At 44.5% G+C, this 19072-nt stretch overlaps 1 protein-coding gene across 9 annotated transcripts in view; it reads right to left on the reverse strand.

Annotated features, from left to right (window-relative positions):
• tst (superkiller complex helicase subunit twister) overlaps window positions 1–19072 on the reverse strand; it is a 220426-nt gene that overhangs the window by 6821 nt on the left and 194533 nt on the right. For 7 of the 9 annotated variants that reach the window (XM_075879182.1, XM_075879184.1, XM_075879180.1 and 4 more), the window contains one exon: window positions 1776–18735. The exons of 1 other annotated variant lie outside the window; for it this stretch is intronic. The gene's annotated coding sequence lies outside the window, so the exon portion shown is untranslated. Of the gene's footprint in view, window positions 1–1775; window positions 18736–19072 lie in introns of those variants that run through there. One more of the 9 variants, XR_012887328.1, reaches the window with a different exon arrangement.

Raw genomic sequence — 19072 nt, forward strand, 5'->3', positions numbered from 1 at the left:
TTATTTTTGGTTACTTGTATCTGTGGAAGGTGTCACAAGTCAAGACAGACATCTTCGAGCGGTTTTTTGGTGTTTTGTTGGTTGTACCATGCGGTGATCACTTTGTCAGTGTTGATCGAGGGTCAACGTGGTTTCCTCAGCTTTGATTCTTCCATGTAAGTATTGCTCTTACATTTTTCCAGTATATGGGAATGTTTGTCTCAATTCTTTGTGTTCTTTATTATAAGCACTGTGTTATATTGTACGCATTGCTGCAGTATGCAATAAAATGCGTGAAGTGCACTATATGCTGGTTAGTGTAAGCATCCTTTGTGTTGTGCTTGTGCATTTTGGCACACATACGTCTTTGCAGCAAGCGCTATAACAATTATGTGCAAGTGAATTAATTTGACATCTAGTCAGTGTAGTATTGAATGAAAAATAAACGGTTGCCTTCAGAGTCGCATTTCGCACACATAGAAATGCAACCCCTTCACACAAGATTCAACCAGTTTTTTTTTTTTTTACGAGTCGGCTTGCCAAGCACCGTAAATGATAGGCCGCCGTGATGATGAACATTAATAATGGTTACATGGTTTTCCTATGACATTATCTGTGCGAGTGCCTGCCAGACTGGGCTAAGAGTAATTTTAACATTGTACTGCTAAACACGAATGGGTTCATGCTGCCTATGTTATTTGGTAAATCTATAAGTTTGCTGTAATTGCGTACGTTTGATGAATCATTACTGTTTTAATTTTTTTCAGGTGGTGTACAAGAATATGCCCAAACACATTGCTCATCTGAGGATATTTTCCCATTATAACAACACCAGCTTCAAGTGTTCAAATAAATTTGGAGTTTCCCCACCTTGACTATGTGAAGTTCGCTAGATCAGTGGGTCCTGATCCTATCAAAGAACTAACTACGTGACATGCGATATGCCAGCTTGCCAGCTAAGATTCGTGCAATTTCTGGCCAATTTTATGATTAATCTTGGAATTTTACCTGAACATGGTTCTCCACTAAGGTGCCAAGCTTGAGCACTTTTACAGACGAATGTGCTTACTGTGCCATTTGAACCAATTTGTCCATTAGTTATGTGCTGACTATGCCACTTGACCCAATTGAAATTCAACCAATGGTCCCATAGGTATACACTCAATTGGCCCAATTGATTATATGCTACTGCACCATTTGACCAAATTGGCATATAACCAATTGGTCCAAATGGCCCAATGATGTATTAATTCATAAATTGAACCAATTGAAACCAAGTGGAAATTACCCAATTTGTTCCAATTGTTTTTTTAACTGGGTTGACATTACGTAAAAGCAACACCACCATTTCTGAAAAATGAGAGGGCACTTAACACCTAATCGAGAATTTTTACACTGTTTTGTACAATTCCTGATCGAAAATTGCTGAAAAAAAAATGTTCCAAAAGGAGGACTTGAATTTTTCAGCAAAGCAACTACCTTCTTTTGCATGTTTAAAACCTTTTGAAAGAATCACAGCAAAGGTTTATTTGTAAGTTATATAAATTTCACACTGACAATGACCTCAAATAACAGTGCGCAGCCAAAGTCTAAACAGAGTGTAGTGAGATCAAGGGGCTCATGAGCTCAAGCAGGCAGGGTTCATTTACTTGCTTTTCTATTATTCTTGCTCCCACATATAACTCCTCGTGTGTCTCTTTGTCCTAGTCCACAGTTTGTGCTACATCAATCATCATGACATACCAACTATCCCAAGCTGCCACTCTTCCACAACACTTCACATACTGGCATCACACTTATGCCCCATCAACCAGCTCTGTTGAGCTACTTTATTGAAGAACCATATCACGAGTTCTATATATTTTCATATTCACCACACCAAATCATCGAAATTCACTGAAGGTCATAGAAATTACATCAGCATAAGGTGGTTTCCCAGTTCAGATAGAGATTGTCTGGTTAAAAGCAGCATGCACAAGTACAACAGCAAGAACATAATCAAGCGCCAGCTCTAAGCTTCTCTCGGACAGCATGGTTAAAATCTTTTAGCCATCAAATACGTAACACAACTTACCGTATTTACTCACATTATTTGCGCACTTTTTTTTTCCGCGATTTTGCAGCTTCGTAAAGGGGGAGTTCAAATTACACGAAGATTTTCGCGAATGCATACAAAATAATGTGATATAGAATGTAGTCCTACCGTGTGCGGTATATACATTTAAAAATATTGTTTATTCAACAAAGCTAGCACGTACTTCATTATGTGTGCACACTCAGGCATTCTACAGGATGTAGAAGTAGTTGGCAAGATCCGGTGCAGTGACCATGAAATGGTAAGAGCTCGTATTCATGTATATCTAAAAAAACAAAGACAAAAACTGATATGCAAAAAGCAATCAATTAACTGGCGATGAGAAGGAAATTTACAGTACAGGGGAATCGAGCAGGCTGTAAAAAGCGGCAGAAGCCTAAAAGCCACGAATGCAAACTTGTACATAGGCAAAAAACAGATGTATGCATTGAGGAACAAAAAAGGCAATGTCAAAACCAGTATGAATAGGATAGTTGAGGTGGCGGAGCAGTTTTACAGGGAGCTGTACAGAAGCCAGAACAACGAGGATAATCTTGTGAGAAACAATAATAGTCCAGAGAAATTTGACATCTTACCAGTAATGACACGATAAGTAAGGAAAGCCCTAGAAGGAATGCAAAGAAGCAAAGGCGCTAGTGAGGATAAAGTAACAACGCCTCCTAGAAGATGGCGGAGAAAGTGTGTTAAAAAAACTGGCCACCTTATATACAAAGTGTCTCTTGACGGGAAGGGTACCAGAATCTTGGAAGAACGCCAACATCACATTAATCCATAAAAAAGGAGACATCAAGAACTTGAAGAATTACAGGCCAATCAGCTTACTATTTGTTCTCTACAAACATTTACAAAAATAATAGCTAATACAATGAAGGCGACATTCGATTTCAATCAACCGTAGGACCAAGTTGAATTTCGTACCGGCTACTCCACAATAGACCATATTCATACTATCAATCAGGTAATAGAGACATGTGCAAAATATAACCAATACATAGCCTTTATAGATTACGAAAAGGCGTTTTGGCACAGTAGAGACATCAGTAGTAATGGAGTCACTACAAAATCAGGGTATTGAAGAACCCTACATAAGTATGCTGGAAGAAATGTACAGTTAATCCACAGCCACCATAGTTCTCCATAATGAAAGAGTCAGCATCCCAATAAAGAAGAGTGTAAGGCAGGGAGACACGATCTCTCCAATGCTATTTACCGCATGTTTACAGGAGCTTTTCAAGATCGTAGATTGGAAAGAGTTGGGAATAAGAGTTAATGGAGAGTATTTTAGCAACCTGCAATTTGCTGATGACATTGCCTTGATGAGTAACTCAGGGGGTGAATTACAGCCCATGATTACTGAACAGAATCACAGGGAAAGCAGAAAAGTATGTCTGAAAATTATTATGCACAAAACTAAAGTAATGTGCAACAATCTAGGCAGAAAACAGCACTTTGCGATAGGTGGAGAGATGCTGGAAGTTGTAAAAGAATATGTCCATTTAGGACAGATAGTAACTGTGGAGCCAAACCCTGAGAGTGAAATAACTAGAAGAATACGAATGGGGTGGATCGCATTTGGCAAGCATTCTCAAATTATGAATGGTAATCTGCCACTAACCCTCAAGAGAAAGGTATATAACAAACAGCTGCATCTTGCCAGTGCTTACCTATGGAGCAGAAACACGGAGGCTTACACAGAGGGTTCAGCCTAAATTGAGGACGACACAGAGAGCCATGGAAATAAAAATGATAGGTGTAACCTATAGAGACAAGCGGAGAGCAGAGTGGGTCAAGGAACAAACCGGGGTTAAGGACATCATAGTTGAAATCAATAAAAAGAAATGCACATGGGCTGCGCACGTAGCACGTAGGCAGGATAGCCGCTGGTCATTAGGGGTAACTGACTGGATCCCTAGAAAAGGCGAATGCATGCATGGGATAACAGAAAGTTAGGTGGGCCGATGAGATTAAAACGTTCGCAGGTATCGTGGCAACGGAAAGCACAAGACCGGGTTAATTGGCAAATCATGGGAGAGGCCTTTGCTCTGCAGTAGGTGTAGTTAGGCTGATAATGATGATGGTGATGATGATGTCCAGGGCTACCATTCTTGCAAAGCACAAGTGCTACATATCAGCTTACAACTTCTGCTGTAGCTAATATCCATATTGCTGTAGGCAGAACAACACGGCAGCCATCAACCATCACCACTTTCGAGGAGTCTGAAGAAGACAAGAACAGTAGCTGGCAAAAGCTAGACAACAGCTGGTCTATGGCCAGCTTCAAGCATTCGACCAGAAGTGCTTCTGAACTCTGGGAATTTGGTGCTGGGGACAGCAGCAAGCAGTTGGTGACTATATCACGGACAACTGCCGGTGAGGCTTGCAGTACAGGTGCGTACATCTTTGTGAGAGTGCCAAACAGGTGCTGACAATTACTGTTGTGCACGCATACCGAGCACGTCGCAAAATGATGTCCCAAGTTGAATAGTTCTTCTTTGTCATGTTACCGGCTTAAATTCTTGTTTCGAACATCAACCCTTCGTGGCTTTCTTCCCCCTCTCTCCTTGTTTCTTGCCTGAAATTCTTACCTTGTGAAAGTAAGGTATTCAGACTATGGCCACTTCTCACTTTTAAAGACGATAGTCTTTCTTGGAGACCTTCGATGCAAAAACTTTGGTCTGTCTGTCTATCCATTTGTTTGTTTGTCCACCTTTAATGCGAACCGGGTACTCTAAACAGCACCAGTCGATACTCCGAACGGCCGACCCCATCCGCAGTGCCCACCAATGTTGCTCAAGATTCAGCATTCATACTTGTGCGTTTGTCAATTAAAAAGCAGTTACTGTGCATATCTGGGGCACCATAAGAACACGTATATATTCTGCATGTGCGTCTTTTACTAAAAAAGGCATACATAAGTAATTCTAAGGACCGTAGCGTTTATCACGCTGCACTGACCATGCAGCGCTTGCACGAAGAAGCGAGTGTTTCCAACGCTTTGCTAAGACGACACGGTGGTGGCACTTACCCGTCGCCTTGCATTCTGCAGCTTATCATCTCTGAGACGGGCATGCATGCCCGTCTCAGGGCCACGCACTTCGTTTTCCAAAAACAACTGCCAGATGGTGCTCATGTCTCACCTGTGACGTGACTTGATGCGCCTGTTCGCCTCCCCTGCACGCTCGAGGCACTCTATCGCAGCGCCTCTGGAATACCATTCACCGATTTTCTTGCGCAGAACATCAAATAAATGTTTTGTTCACTCTCTCCACACGCAAAACTATCGTCTTTTGATGACATTCGCAGATTACATGCAGATACGGGGCCAATTTTTTAGCATGATTTCGTAACGCTTCGCTCAATGAAAAAATTAAAATGCAGTCAACTTCCCTCTGCATGCTTCACATAACATTGATTCCCAAGGTATGTTGATCTGCTGAAGTTTTTTTAGAATAAAAAACCCAATTCAGCTAGGCAAGATTAGGTCGTTACAGAGTGGTAATAATGCCAACAAAATATTGAGCTTGGTTAATAAGCACAGGTCACAGCCTTGTTATAAAAGGAGAATTTTTTTCATAGATTCATCAATATGATGCCTTTGGAAAACTTATATGGTCTCTTATGCATTCGCCTAAGGTTACTGGAAGGCACAAGCCCCCCATTCTATTTTTTCTTCTTCTTCTTATTTGATTGTACTGATGCATGCCCCCATGAAAGAATTCTGCATCTAGCGTGGTTTTCCATGGCCTCGATGATTGGAGTCACTGCAGAATTTTTACACCTCACGTGTCTCTGGGTTCCCCTCAGGTATGACCAAATGATGATTTCATGTGATGACATCATCACTGAGGACATCTTCATGTGATGACGCCAACTCTGCCGTTAGATGTGCAAAGCACCATTCATCACACACTCTCTGCGCAGAATGCCTGGGTGGTGCATACGGCAATGCAGTAAGAGGCATGTAGCCAGGGGGCGACACACCGGGCCCATGCTTCCCGCCCCCCCATACTTTTTTTTCGCCATGGCAGAGACTGAAGGATGACCATTTCAAGGGAGTGCCTCCTCTAAAATCAAGGAGGTGCCCCCCGCCCCCCAAAAAAAAATTCTGGTTACATGCCTGTGCAGTAACAATGCTAAAATGGCTGGAGGGTGCTTCTGTTTCCTAAAGAACCAGAAAGAGGGCTCCTGTGGACTGTGAATAAAGCAAGACAAGTGGCAGCCGACGAACTCATTTTGTATATGCAATGTGAGTATGCATCTTGGCAGCGTGTCAGCACGACCGTTTCTAAGGCACAGACATGTCATTTTATGTATTCAGACTGGAGGCATTGTCATGCTTTTGAGAAAAGCGCGGCTTTCTCATGTTTGATCACTGTAAGCGAATGTACCTCTTAGGGAGGGGACCAACATCGAAGATCCAGTGCACTTACAGCTCTTTTCTTTTTTACTTGCTGTAGTGACCTAAGGCACATGATAAGAAATATGATCAATCTTTCTCAATAAAAAAGCAGTATCTGGAGCCCACTGCGCTTACTTTAACGAAAGCCTTCTCTACCGACCCTTGTGCAAGCATAGTAATGTGAAAGCTAAACTTGAGAGAGCCAAACAACATGCGAAGTGTTATGCTCCCATTTTGCCATATTGTTTTAAGTTAATGTCCTTCATACATTTTGTTGTGCACAAAAATTTATATGCTATTCAAGGCACTAGTTCCGGCATATAATGTCTCTAACGAAAACAGCGCATTATGGTGAAACAAGCAGAACTTTATGTTGGGTTAGTTCGTGCACGTTAATGAAAGAAACAAGGCGAAAACAAGATGAACACAAGAAATTACACGGACGAACGCCTACCTACAACTGATTACTCGAACTCTGACTGCACTAGTCATATAATGTACGTCAAAGCAACAAAATTTGTAGGCGACGATTTAACTTGAACAAAAAATGGATATGTGATCTATAACACGTGGTGTATATGGCCAAAGGTACATCAAAAGAATTACAACGATTGCAGCAACAAATCCTACAAACAGTTAACACAGTAGATCCCATTAAAAAAACGTTTCTTCTGATTCTCAGGCATACGGGGTAGGTATCCCATCTAATGCAAGTTTTTCATCTAAACGCTTCTAAAACGACTTTTCGCATTCGTACAGTATTTTCAACAGTTTGGTGGCACATTCTAGGCTCTTTTTTTTTTAATAAAGAAGGCTTCTGTGAGCTCCCATGCCATGTTGTCTTCACTCTTATCAAGAACCAAGGATGTGATTTAAAGGGGCTCTGCAACGCATTTTTGCCTGCATTCTGCAGCATAGCAGTTCATTTGGTGCTGATTATTAAGATGAACGCAACAAGAAATATAGAAATTGGTACATGGTGATAAAATTTATTAGCCTTCAAGCTTCAAAACCTCAGCAGATGACAAGGAAAAATGTCCCCTTTCGCATTCACTCTCCCAGTGATGTCAAAGGCCATTTCCGATCACTGCACACCTCCTACAGAGACGCACTGAACAACTTGCCTCGTTGTGGCCATCATGCAGCGCTCCTAGCATCATTTTGCCATTGTTTTCACACTTTTACAAGTAAAAACAGAAATAACAGAAATTATTTTGTATCTGACAAAGTATAAAGAATCCTTTTATAATTTTTAGCCCACAACAGTGTGGCTTATCAAGGACCATATGAATATTACGCACGACTTGTGGCGTTGAACCAATCAAAAAGCATGCCATGGCCTATGTCGCTACTCATGAAGCATCCCTTCTGATCACAAAAGTAGCCTGTATGTGTCGCTCACATCTGAAAACAGTGTGGTTTCTCTGTAGAAACAAAAATATAATAGTTTCGTATTTGGCATTGCCGCTCGTACAATGATATGGGTGCATTACACAGTTCGAGGAGACGCAATAACAACCCACTTAATTAATGTCACAGGGCCCGTTTAAACGAGGAATGCATTTGCAGGCTTTACAATGGATTGCCAAATTAGGCCCAATCCCATTGTCAAGTTGACATTCATGCTCTCTTGGTCATTTATTTACACGCCCCATTTGTCCTATCTAAACACTATTGCATGTAAGGGGGATCTCATGTACCTAGAAACATAAACGCACACTAATAGCACAAACAAAGGGTTTGCCCAAACATAAGCACGAGGACAGAAAGCTCATGAAGACGGTGTGACTACGACGACAAGCAGTTGCCCGCTTTTGTCAAGTAATGTAACAGAAAGAATAATTATCATTTTATTTTCATTAATCCTATCGAACTTTTAGACGTGTCACTGAATCTTCACTCTTTCTTATCCTCTACTCTAGCAAAATAATAAATGCAAGTGCCTACTGCAAAGCAGAATGCAAGTGCTACTGCAAGCAGAAACCACCACTTTTGAAGCGCGCCCCGCAGCCAGCGAATGCAAGAAAATGGCGCTTGTGCTAGCAGGCAAGACAGTTGTCTTCATGCTGAGAGGGTGCTTGCATCGAGGTGCCCTAATACAAATGTACACAGTGTAGTGAGAATTACGGGCTAAAAACGACGAAGAAGATGTTTGTTGTGGCGGAGGCTCGTGCTGCTGCAGCTGCTGCTGAAACCGCTGGTTGCTGTCTCGGTGCTGTTAGGCCCAATAAACGGTTGCTCCACCCCGGCGTGCGTCTGGCAGTATTCTTACACTTGGTGGAGAGTGCTGGTTGTCTCAAACTGGAACTCCGTTCTCGGACTCTACCTCAGCCCCTCGCCTCGCCAATGCCTGACAACATGACCCAGCCCCCTGCAGTGATAATCCCATCTGTCACCTGCTCCGGAATGCTACGACAGCGAGATCCAGTGATTTTTAACGCGACCGACGACCAAGACCCCGAAGACTGGCTGTCGCAGTATGAAGCGGCAAGCACCCACAATAAGTGGGATGACACAGACAAGCTCGCTTACCTCAATTTCTATCTCGCGGGTGTGGCAGAACTGTGGATTAACATCCACAAAGCAGAAATACCCTCTTGGCGAACCTTCAAGACACGCTTCGCAGAAGTCTTTGGCAGACCCGCTGTTCGCAAGCTCCGCGCCGAACAGCGCCTGCGCTGCCGCGCACAGCGCTCAGGCGAGACCTTTACCTCGTATATTGAGGATGTTCTGGACCTCTGCCCTGGTATCGATTCCGAAATGTCTGACACTGACAAAAATACGGCACATCATGAAAGGTATCGAGGACGACGTCTTTCACATGCTCGTTGCGAAAAACCCGCAAACCGTCGCCCAGCTTATTCAGCACTATCAGAGTTTCAACGAGCTGCGGAGAGAGCGGATTTCTACTCGACAACCAAACCTCAACACGACCTCTACATCTGGGGTTTACCATTGGCACCGTTTCCTCCGAACAAACCACGTTAATGCAGCAAATCCAGCAGTTTGTCCGAGAAGTTTCGCGCTAATTGTCTCTTGTGCCGTACATCCCGACCAGTGCGCACACACTGACCCCAACGCTCCGCAAGGCAACAGAAGAGCAAGTTTCTGACGCCCTGTCTCCCACATACAATCCTCCACCTATCTCCGCCCCTCTCATTTACGCTGAGGCCGCCAGACGATCGCCGCCGTCGCTACCAACCGTCACGGATCTTGCTAGACAGCCCCGTCCCCTCTACACAGCAAGTCCACCTACCCGTCGCCACCCCACACCACCATCAACAAAACCTTGGCGCACTCCAGACAACAGGCCAATTTGCTATTTCTGCCAGCTTCCTGGTCATGTAGCACGCTACTGCCGTCGTCGGGATTACAACCCAACTGCTGGTGAGGCGACTTACGACTCCTATCGTCCAGAGCCACCACAGCCGTCTTCGTTCCAACCCACGTCGTATCAGTCGCCGCCACGTCGCCACGGCTTGGACAGGAATCGGTGGCCCTCACCACGGCGCCGCTCTATTTCTTCGATGCTTCCTCGATCACCACCCACCCAAACGGAAAACTGACCATCGCAGTTCCTGAGGCAAGAGCTGCGCATATATCGAAACCTTCAAGGCCTCGGTTTTTACCAGCTAATGAAATAACTGTGCATATTGATGGTGTACCTGCGAAAGCGCTCGTTGATACTGATGCTGCCGTGTCTGTGCTAAGTGGTGAACTGTGCCGCAAGTTGAAGAAGCTTACGCTGCCGCTCTCCGATGTCTCTCTCCGCACGGCCACTGCGCATCACATCCAACCTTCTGCGGCATGCACAGCTCGACTGGTCATCCAAAATATTTTGTATGTAGTCGAATTCGTTGTGTTTTCCCCATGTTCACACGATATCATCTTAGGCTGGGACTTCCTCTGCGCTCATCATGCCGTCGTTCACTGTGCGCGTGCCGAACTAGAGTTGTCGACGATGTGTGAACTGCCCCTGTGTGAAGCGCCGACGTTTGAAGGACCTTCTTTCAAGCCGCTATCTTCCCGAGTCACCGTAGCAGCGGACACTCACATCCCTCCTCTATCCTGTGTTCATGTGCCACTCTTCTGCGACGACACACCCTCTGTCACCGCCCTCTTTATCCCCTCCGACACCTTCGGCTCTCGCAAAAGCTTCCTTCTCCCGTTCTCAGTTGTCACCGTAGAAAGCTCACATGGCTCCATTTATATAACGAACTCGCTTCCTTCCCCGGCCATATTATTCCGGGGCGAACTCCTCGGTCACCTTGAGGAATTGATTCCGTTTCATCCAGTCACCTACCTGATGACTTGTCATCATCTCACTTAAACACCATTACCTCTGATACCACTCCCACTTCATTTCCGGAGGTTCATTCCCCATCAATTGACCCTAAACTTCCCACTGCTCAGCGCACCCAACTCCTGGCTTTACTCAATCGCTTCAATATGTCATTTGACCATAACCAACCTTCTTTGGGTCGCACGCCTGCCATCGTTCACAAAATCGACACCGGTAGCCATGCACCTTTGCGCCAGCACCCATATCAAGTTTCTCACACTGAACGCCGTGCCATTGATGATCAGGTGAACGATATGCTTCGACATGATGTAATAAAACCTTCAAACAGCCCTTGGGCCTCTCCGGTTGTACTGATGAAATAAAAAGGATGGCGGCACCAGATTTTGCGTTGATTACAGGCGTCTTAACAAGATCACCAGAAAAGAGGTTTATCAGCTGCCCAGAATTGATGACGCCCTCGATTGCCTGCAAGGAGCAGAGTTCTTTTCTTCTTTAGATCTTCGATCCAGCTACTGGCAGGTCCCTATGAATGAAGCCGACCGCTCCAAGACTGCGTTTGTAACGCCTGACGGATTGTACGAGTTTAACGTCATGCCATTCGGTCTCTGTAATGCGCCTGCCGCCTTCGAGCGTCTCATGGACAACATCCTTAGAGGCTTCAAATGGAACACATGGCTGTGCTATTTGGATGACGTTGTTGTTTTCTCGAAGGACTTCAATTCCCACCTAAGCTGCCTCGCAAGCGTCCTGACTTGTTTTTCGAACGCTGGACTACAACTGAATTTGAAGAAATGTCACTTCGCTGCCCGCCAGCTTACCATCTTAGGGCATGTTGTTAGCAAGCATGGTGTCCGTCCTGATCCAGCTAAACTTCGCGCTGTCGCCGACTTTCCCAGGCCGGCTACACTAAAAGAACTTCGCAGCTTCATCGGGCTCTGCTCATATTTTCGCTATTTTGTGCGCAATTTCACAACCATAATCGCACCCCTGACGCAGCTACTTGCTGACAACCAAGACCTCTCAGCGTGGTCCCCAGCATGCAACGAAGCATTCGCGTCTTTACGCCATCTTCTGACATCACCACCTATCCTGCGCCACTTTGATCCAGACGCTCCAACCGAAATCCATACGGACGCTAGTGGAGTTGGCCTCGGCGCTATTCTTGCTCAGCGTAAATCTGGCTTCGATGAGTATGTTGTGTCCTACGCTAGTCGCACCCTCACTAGAGCAGAAAAGAACTATTCAGTCACCGAGAAAGAATGCCTTGCCATTGTTTGGGCAATCACAAAATTCCGACCTTACGTATATGGCCGCCCATTTGACGTCCTGACTGATCACCACGCATTGTGTTGGTTGTCGTCATTAAAAAAAAGACCCATCTGGTCGCCTAGCTCGCTGAGCACTACGTCTCCAAGATTACGATATTCGTGTAATTTTTCGGTCAGGCCGCAAGCATTCAGACGCTGACGCTCTTTCTCGCTCGCCACTTCCCCAAGAATATGTTGCAGCGTCTATTTCCAGCTGCGAATGTTCTTCACTTGAACAGGCCGACATGTCCACTGAGCAACGCCAGGATCCATGGATAGCGTCTCTCTTAGAGTACCTGTCTCAGATATCTCCACGTACCGACAACCGTTTACTTCGGCGAACTGCTCGCCATTTTACCATCCGTGACGGTCTTCTGTACCGGCAAAACTACCTATCTGATGGCCGCAAATGGTTGCTGGTAATACCTCGCCACCTACGTTCTGACGTCTGTGCCTCCTTCTACGCGGATCCGCAATGCGCCCACGCAGGTGTAGTGAAGACGTATGCTCGCCTACGAATTCGATATTACTGGTGCGGAATGTACTGCTTTGTTAGGCAGTACGTCCGTCCATGTTCCTAGTGCCAACGCCAGAAGAGCTCCCCTCCCACAACCACAGGGCCACTCCAGCCACTGCCTAGTCCTTCTCGGCCTTTCAGGCGCATCGGAATCGACTTGTACGGTCCCCTACCATACACACCAAATGGAAACCGCTGGGTCATCGTAGCCATGGACCACCTTACGCACTACGCCGAAACTTTGGCGCTTCCCGAGGCCACTGCGCATGAAGTCGGCCTGTTCATTCTGCACAACATCGTCCTCAGCATGGTGCATCCCGCGAGCTTGTCAGTGACTGTGGGCATTGCTTCTTGTCAGAAGCTGTAGAAGCCCTCCTACGCGAATGCAACATCGTGCACCGAACAACGACCGCATACCACCCCCAAACCAACGGGATGACCGAGCGATTCAATCGCATGCTGGGTGACATGCTCTCCATGTATGTTTCTGATGACCATACGAACTGGGACCGCATACTGCCATTCGTTACTTACGCTTACAATAGCGCAATTCAATCGACAACTGGATTCTCCCCATTCTTCCTTCTTTATAGTTGGGAACCTTCATCGTTCTTACACACTATCCTTCTGTACCGCCCAGACCCTTCAGAATCGACAACTTTGGCCGAAGCTGCCACATATGCCGAAAAATGTCGGCAGCTAGCACGTTCGCTAACTACGCACGATCAGGCTCGCCAGAAGCACTCGCATGACCGACGCTCATCCCCTTCGTCATACGCGCCTGGGGCAATCGTGTGGCTCCGCGTGCCATCGTCTGCCCGAGGCCTTTGCTCAAAGTTCATACCCAAGTATGACGGTCCGTACCGGATCCTGCGCCAGACTTCACCAGTCAATTACATAGTTGAACCTATTCAGCCACCTACAGATCAACGGCGCTGCGGGCGCGAGACTGTGCACGTCGAGCGTCTAAAACCTCACTACGACACACCAGTCCTGTCTGTGGCATAGGTCGCCAGGATGGCTCCTTTCGCACCGGGGAGTCAATGTAGTGACAAATATGGGCTCTAAAAACGACGAAGAAGATGTTTGTTGTGGCGGAGGCTCGTGCTGCTGCAGCTGCTGCTGAAACCGCTGGTTGCTGTCTCGGTGCTGTTAGGCCCAATAAACGGTTGCTCCACCCCGGCGTGCGTCTAGCAGTATTCTTACAACAGCAATGCTTTTTTGCTAAATGGTGTGAGCCCACTCTAGGCGAATAAGGTTCATTGACTGCACCCTATTCATATTATGTGTGTTGTTCGTTGCCAAATGGATGTGTGAAGCTCGCTGAACATTACTATTATTTTAGAGAGAAACGCCATCTGCCATTGAAAAGGATGTTCACGCTTGCCAAGTGTCAGCATTTTCGAGTTGTGTCATGCTTCTTGTATTTTTATTTGTAAGTGTTGAGCATGTGTCCTGCCTACTATGCATTGCTCTATTGCGACTGAATTCATTCTTTGCATCATGCATGCTGGTCTCTGATACTAAAAAAATATAAGCAAAGAAATCCCATGCTTTTTGGGTGATGAGCTAAAACAACCGGAAATATGCATTCGCAATTTTTCTATTCAGTTCTTCATGAAATGAACGTGGGACAGCTGATAAGTTTATTCAGGAAGGTTACGTGGCTGACAGTGTTTAAACGCTCTTGTTCTTACTCAAATAGCGGCATAAAAAGATAACAGTTAAGCATGCAGCTTTCTTCGATTGATAATCTGCATGACAGTGATGCAAAAAAGGTTCATTTATTGATGGGACAACAGGTTTTTTTTTTTTTTTTTCAAGCAGATAATGTCTGCTCGTTTCATCACTCTATAATAACAATGCCACAAAAGTGCTCAAGATAATATTAAAAAAAGACGTTTTGCATGAAAATATACGACATAAGTTTTGACCATCTGGATTTTTTAATACGAACCCAAATCTAAGCACACGAGTGTGTTTGTGTAAATTTCACCCATCAATAAAATTGTGCACGGCAACAGAAAATTAATCCCCTCCATGTCATTCTATTTTCTGTTCTTTTTAAGGGGCGATTTAAGTACTGAAGTGTCAGAATTTACTAGACAAAAATATTTCGCTGTAGTGGGGCCACCACTGTACAATAAAAAGTTATCTCAAGCACAATTAAAGATTGTTGCATAACCGATCAGCAACAGCGCCACAGTTAAACACCTCACAATAATGCAAAACATCATTTATAACTGAGTTGCTAAAACACTGCATTCACACAACATTTAATGCTCCTTTTGTTTAGGACAGTGCCAAGTGCACTTAACAATGTAATTCAACTAAGAAGCGGCACCTACATTGACATGATCCTGGCTAATGGAAAGTACGATGACAACACACTGCACTCTCAGCATGTGCACGAACTGATCTTATTGCAGTGCATATACAGCCTAGCAAGGCAATATGTGTCTGTAGATCGTGCTAGGCAAATGTTCAAGCAGTTAAACTTGCAGTAACAAAGCGGGACAATGTGACCCTTGAGGACAAGCATGAAGTATGCTCATATGCAAGCCTCACATGGCTAGCATATGACGCAGGGAGCAATCCAAACTCGTGGCTCCGAGATGGCACGCCGGCGGATTTCTCTTCGGCTGTCTCCATTGCACAGAATTTGCATCATTTCAGAGGTAGCCATCCTAACCACACAGAATGAGCATCATTTCAGAGGTGGGCATGGCCCGCTCTTCCTCTGCACGGCGGCACTCACTGTTTAAGGTCCGAAAGACTGCCGCGCTGTTGACGCAGCTTGCATGAGGCGAGCAAAAAATGATTTTTCGTCTTTACATGACCTCACACTGATTTGGAAATGTCAGGTCAAGGTGTATGAGAGGGGGAGGCAAAGTGCATGCTGGGGCCTATTTGTGCTCAAATGCGTTTTTGTTTGTTTGTATGTTTTACTGTTGTAGATATGAGTCTCCTATATCAAAGCTCTTAAAAGTGTCAAAGATCCGCATGAGCTAGAAATGCACTGTACCTCAAAGTTTGTGAACTGTATAGTAGGGGTAGTATGGGGGCACTGGCGAAGGAAACAAAAAAGAGAACCATTATTAGGCTGGGCACAATGACACTCAGGTCTCGAACTCGCCCTACCGCTGAAGACGAATTAGTTGTAGCAGAGCCTAAGTAAAGTAAAGGTGTTTTTCTCATCCCCACCGAGTTCTCTGTGAAAACGTGACATGAGAAGTCACCTTGATAAAACAACAGATCACTATATCAAAAACGACTGATCATCGCCAATCCCACAATCAAAAGAGAACTAGTTATTGCAAAGCGGCATATGCAAATATGCATGTGACTAACGCACTTTAAAAGGCCGCACTTTTGTGCGCTCAGAGGTGCCGGGTTCACTTACTGGGCACCACCGAGTAAGTATAATACTTTGCCCGTATCCTAGAGTGCAAAAACGCGGAGGAACCAAACGTTGTGAGACTAGCTTGTCAGGATTGCATTGCACGCACCATGAATATGCGACTCCAATAAACTCTTTTCATCAATCGAGGTCGTTCAGCTTCAAAAAAAAACAGCGACTAAATTGTGCCTAACCTAAGTAAAATTCTGAAGAACTTCTGGCAGCCCTGGTCACATCAACATTCAAGAAAACCAGCGATATGAAACCGAACTTTTTGAAGCTCTGCTGTGTATTCCCAGATGCCACACCAGTGAAAATAGTGAGACAAACAGCATAGGAACAGATCAGCAGGTAGCACAGTGTGTGCACAACGGCGAAGCCGAAATTTCCTCTCCGTTTCCTACAATGCCAGTGAAGCATCCACGCAAGGTAACCGCAACAACACCTCAACATAACAGAGTTAGATAAAAATAAGGTCGAGCACATGCTGGAGAGGAACGCTAACTTAGCTGACCAAACTTGACACTTGGAATCAGCACTCGGCATGCTGTCTTCTTGCAATGTTGCCGATGCCACTGGGTCTGGCACGAGATCTGAGCTCACAGCACACAATGCTTCGCACTTGCCTGCAAGGCTTTCACAGTATTTTCCTAACTACTACCTCCTGTCGCACCGCAGAAGCAAGAGACAAGAAGGAGGGTGGAGACAGTTGCCTTATGTCTAGGCCACCGTGGTCTAGACTGAACATTGCTGGTACTGCATCAGCTACGCACAGGTTACAGCATTTTATTCATTTATGGTCACCCATTTTCATTTTTTTTTACGCAGTTTGGTATAGACCGCAGGTATTAAAACGAACATCGAATGAACCATTGTGCATGCCAGTATACCATGCGCTCTGCTTTCTGCTGCATTCTCCACTGCCGCCAGTATCCTCCTTCAGCATGCCCTCTCGTGGAAGCCAGTCATGCAAGGCATGCAAATATTTTACTGGGGAGCACAGCAATTGGGACAGCCTGAGAGAAACCCGCCGGCGCGCAATCTCGGAGGCCATGCCACACTAGGCGCACTTCAGCCAGTGGCCACCAGGCAGCGACTATGTTCATTCTCAGGGCCAATTCTAAGGACTGTAGTTTAGGTGAAGCTCTCAAAAAAAGCGACTTCGCACTTGCAGCCAGTTTTATTTGTGACTGCACCTCCCTTCTGAGCAAGGCACACGTGCAGCGCGTCCTTCCATAGTCTCTTCAAGCCCACATTTGCGGGCTAGCTCAGGCGGGTCGGAGAATGCGAACTACGCAATCATTTTCTTTTTTAAGTAAACCTAGTTGAACAATCAAGGTGCGCAAATCATGCGAGTAAATATGGTAGGCTGATATGAAATACTAGGTGTACATAGAGACATTCACTAGTATCTGTTGCTTGAGCACTTAGTTTTCTGACACAAACAGTAACATAAAGAATAAATAAATCCTTTAGACATTGCTACAAAACAGAAATAGTCAGAGCATTAGGAGAAAGGCTGCGTGCATTTTAAGCCTGCACAAAGAGAAAATTTTTACCTGTAGTATAGTACTTGGACATTTGCATAAGGTCCTTCCTTATATGCTATAATGGTGAGCTCCTGAATTATATTGATCTCACAATGAATTCCTTACAGAAGCAGTACACCATCACAGAACAGGTTAATACATACACCATAGAATGCTTATGCCCACATCTGAGCATTAAACAGGAAGACATTGCAAGTACAGCACAACGTGCTTTTGGCACATGTCAAATTTAGTTCCTTAATTTTCCACAGAGCACCTTCTCCACTTTCAATCAATCACAGTGTCTGGCTCAGAGACACCTTGGTGATCGTGGAAAGATTTATTGGCATAAATACTATAGATTCTTTCATTTTTTTTTTAATTTGAGACACTAACCAGAAGTCTGAACAGCTGACGTAGCTAAGCAAATAAACTGAAGGCACTACAGTTTTGCAGTATCACAGTTTAGTGATACTGTATAAAAACAATAGGCTGCGGGGATGTATAAATTTAAGGTAGTGGAAAAAAACTGTCAGTGCTCTGTGGATTTGAGCAAGAAGCTACATTCCTACGAGCATTACACCATCAAGTAAATGACCGACACAGTACCTCGAAGCAAAATTGCTTGAAGAAAATAACTAAAAAGAACTAACCTAAGCAGCAATACTACGGTACTATGCAGCTTAGTAGAACTAAATGTCATCAAGGCAGCAAATGTGCAATTAACATGGGAAAATAATACAGTTAAAGAGAAAAAAGTAAAATGAAAAATTCACTGCAGTGCAAAGTACAGTTATGCAAGAGTCAAATATTTGGCTCTAAAAGGCAGTTATCTATATCTAATACACCAAGCAACAATGCTATGGAGCTTAGAAAACTAAAGTATGTCGAGGTTGGTACAAAAAATGTGCCCTGTGTGAATCCAAATAGCCAAAGCTGCCGAAGAAAAGTATAATTTTTTAAAAAAGCCACTGTAGTGCCAAGTCCACTTATATAAATACCCAATAAATATAAAAGGGCTTGTATATCCCACACTAGTGAAAATTATTTCATTTCATTCAGTGATGTACTGAATGTAGACACATAACAGCTACATACTGGCAGGTCCTCACATGGAAGATGCCTCATGACCATCAGGCCGTCTCCACTACTTCATAAAGTAGCATAAAAGATGGGCCACTTTGCTGTCATGTGCACAAAGGAAACCTACAGAAAGATACACCAATGACCATTTTTATTACTCTTGCATGGTATAAAGATAAGTCTTCATGTTAACCACTAAGCAGCATTGTACAGTTGAACTGTTGTAAAAAAATAATAAATTTTCCTGTAACTTATGTCACACACATAAATACAGTACAGTTTATCAAAATGACATGACAGTTAAAAACAGAGAGAAACAGAACAAAAAGAAAAACAAAGGTCCTATATGAACACTAAAACCAACACAGACACCTTAATGGTTTGAAGTATGGGAATTGCCATCTTCAACCTGTGCCAGCTCCACAATACACTGCATGCCTTTAGGATCACTAATCAAAAG

The sequence above is a fragment of the Rhipicephalus microplus genome, chromosome X, assembly GCF_043290135.1.
Source record: "Rhipicephalus microplus isolate Deutch F79 chromosome X, USDA_Rmic, whole genome shotgun sequence".
In the NCBI taxonomy this organism is placed as follows: Eukaryota; Metazoa; Arthropoda; class Arachnida; order Ixodida; family Ixodidae; genus Rhipicephalus; species Rhipicephalus microplus.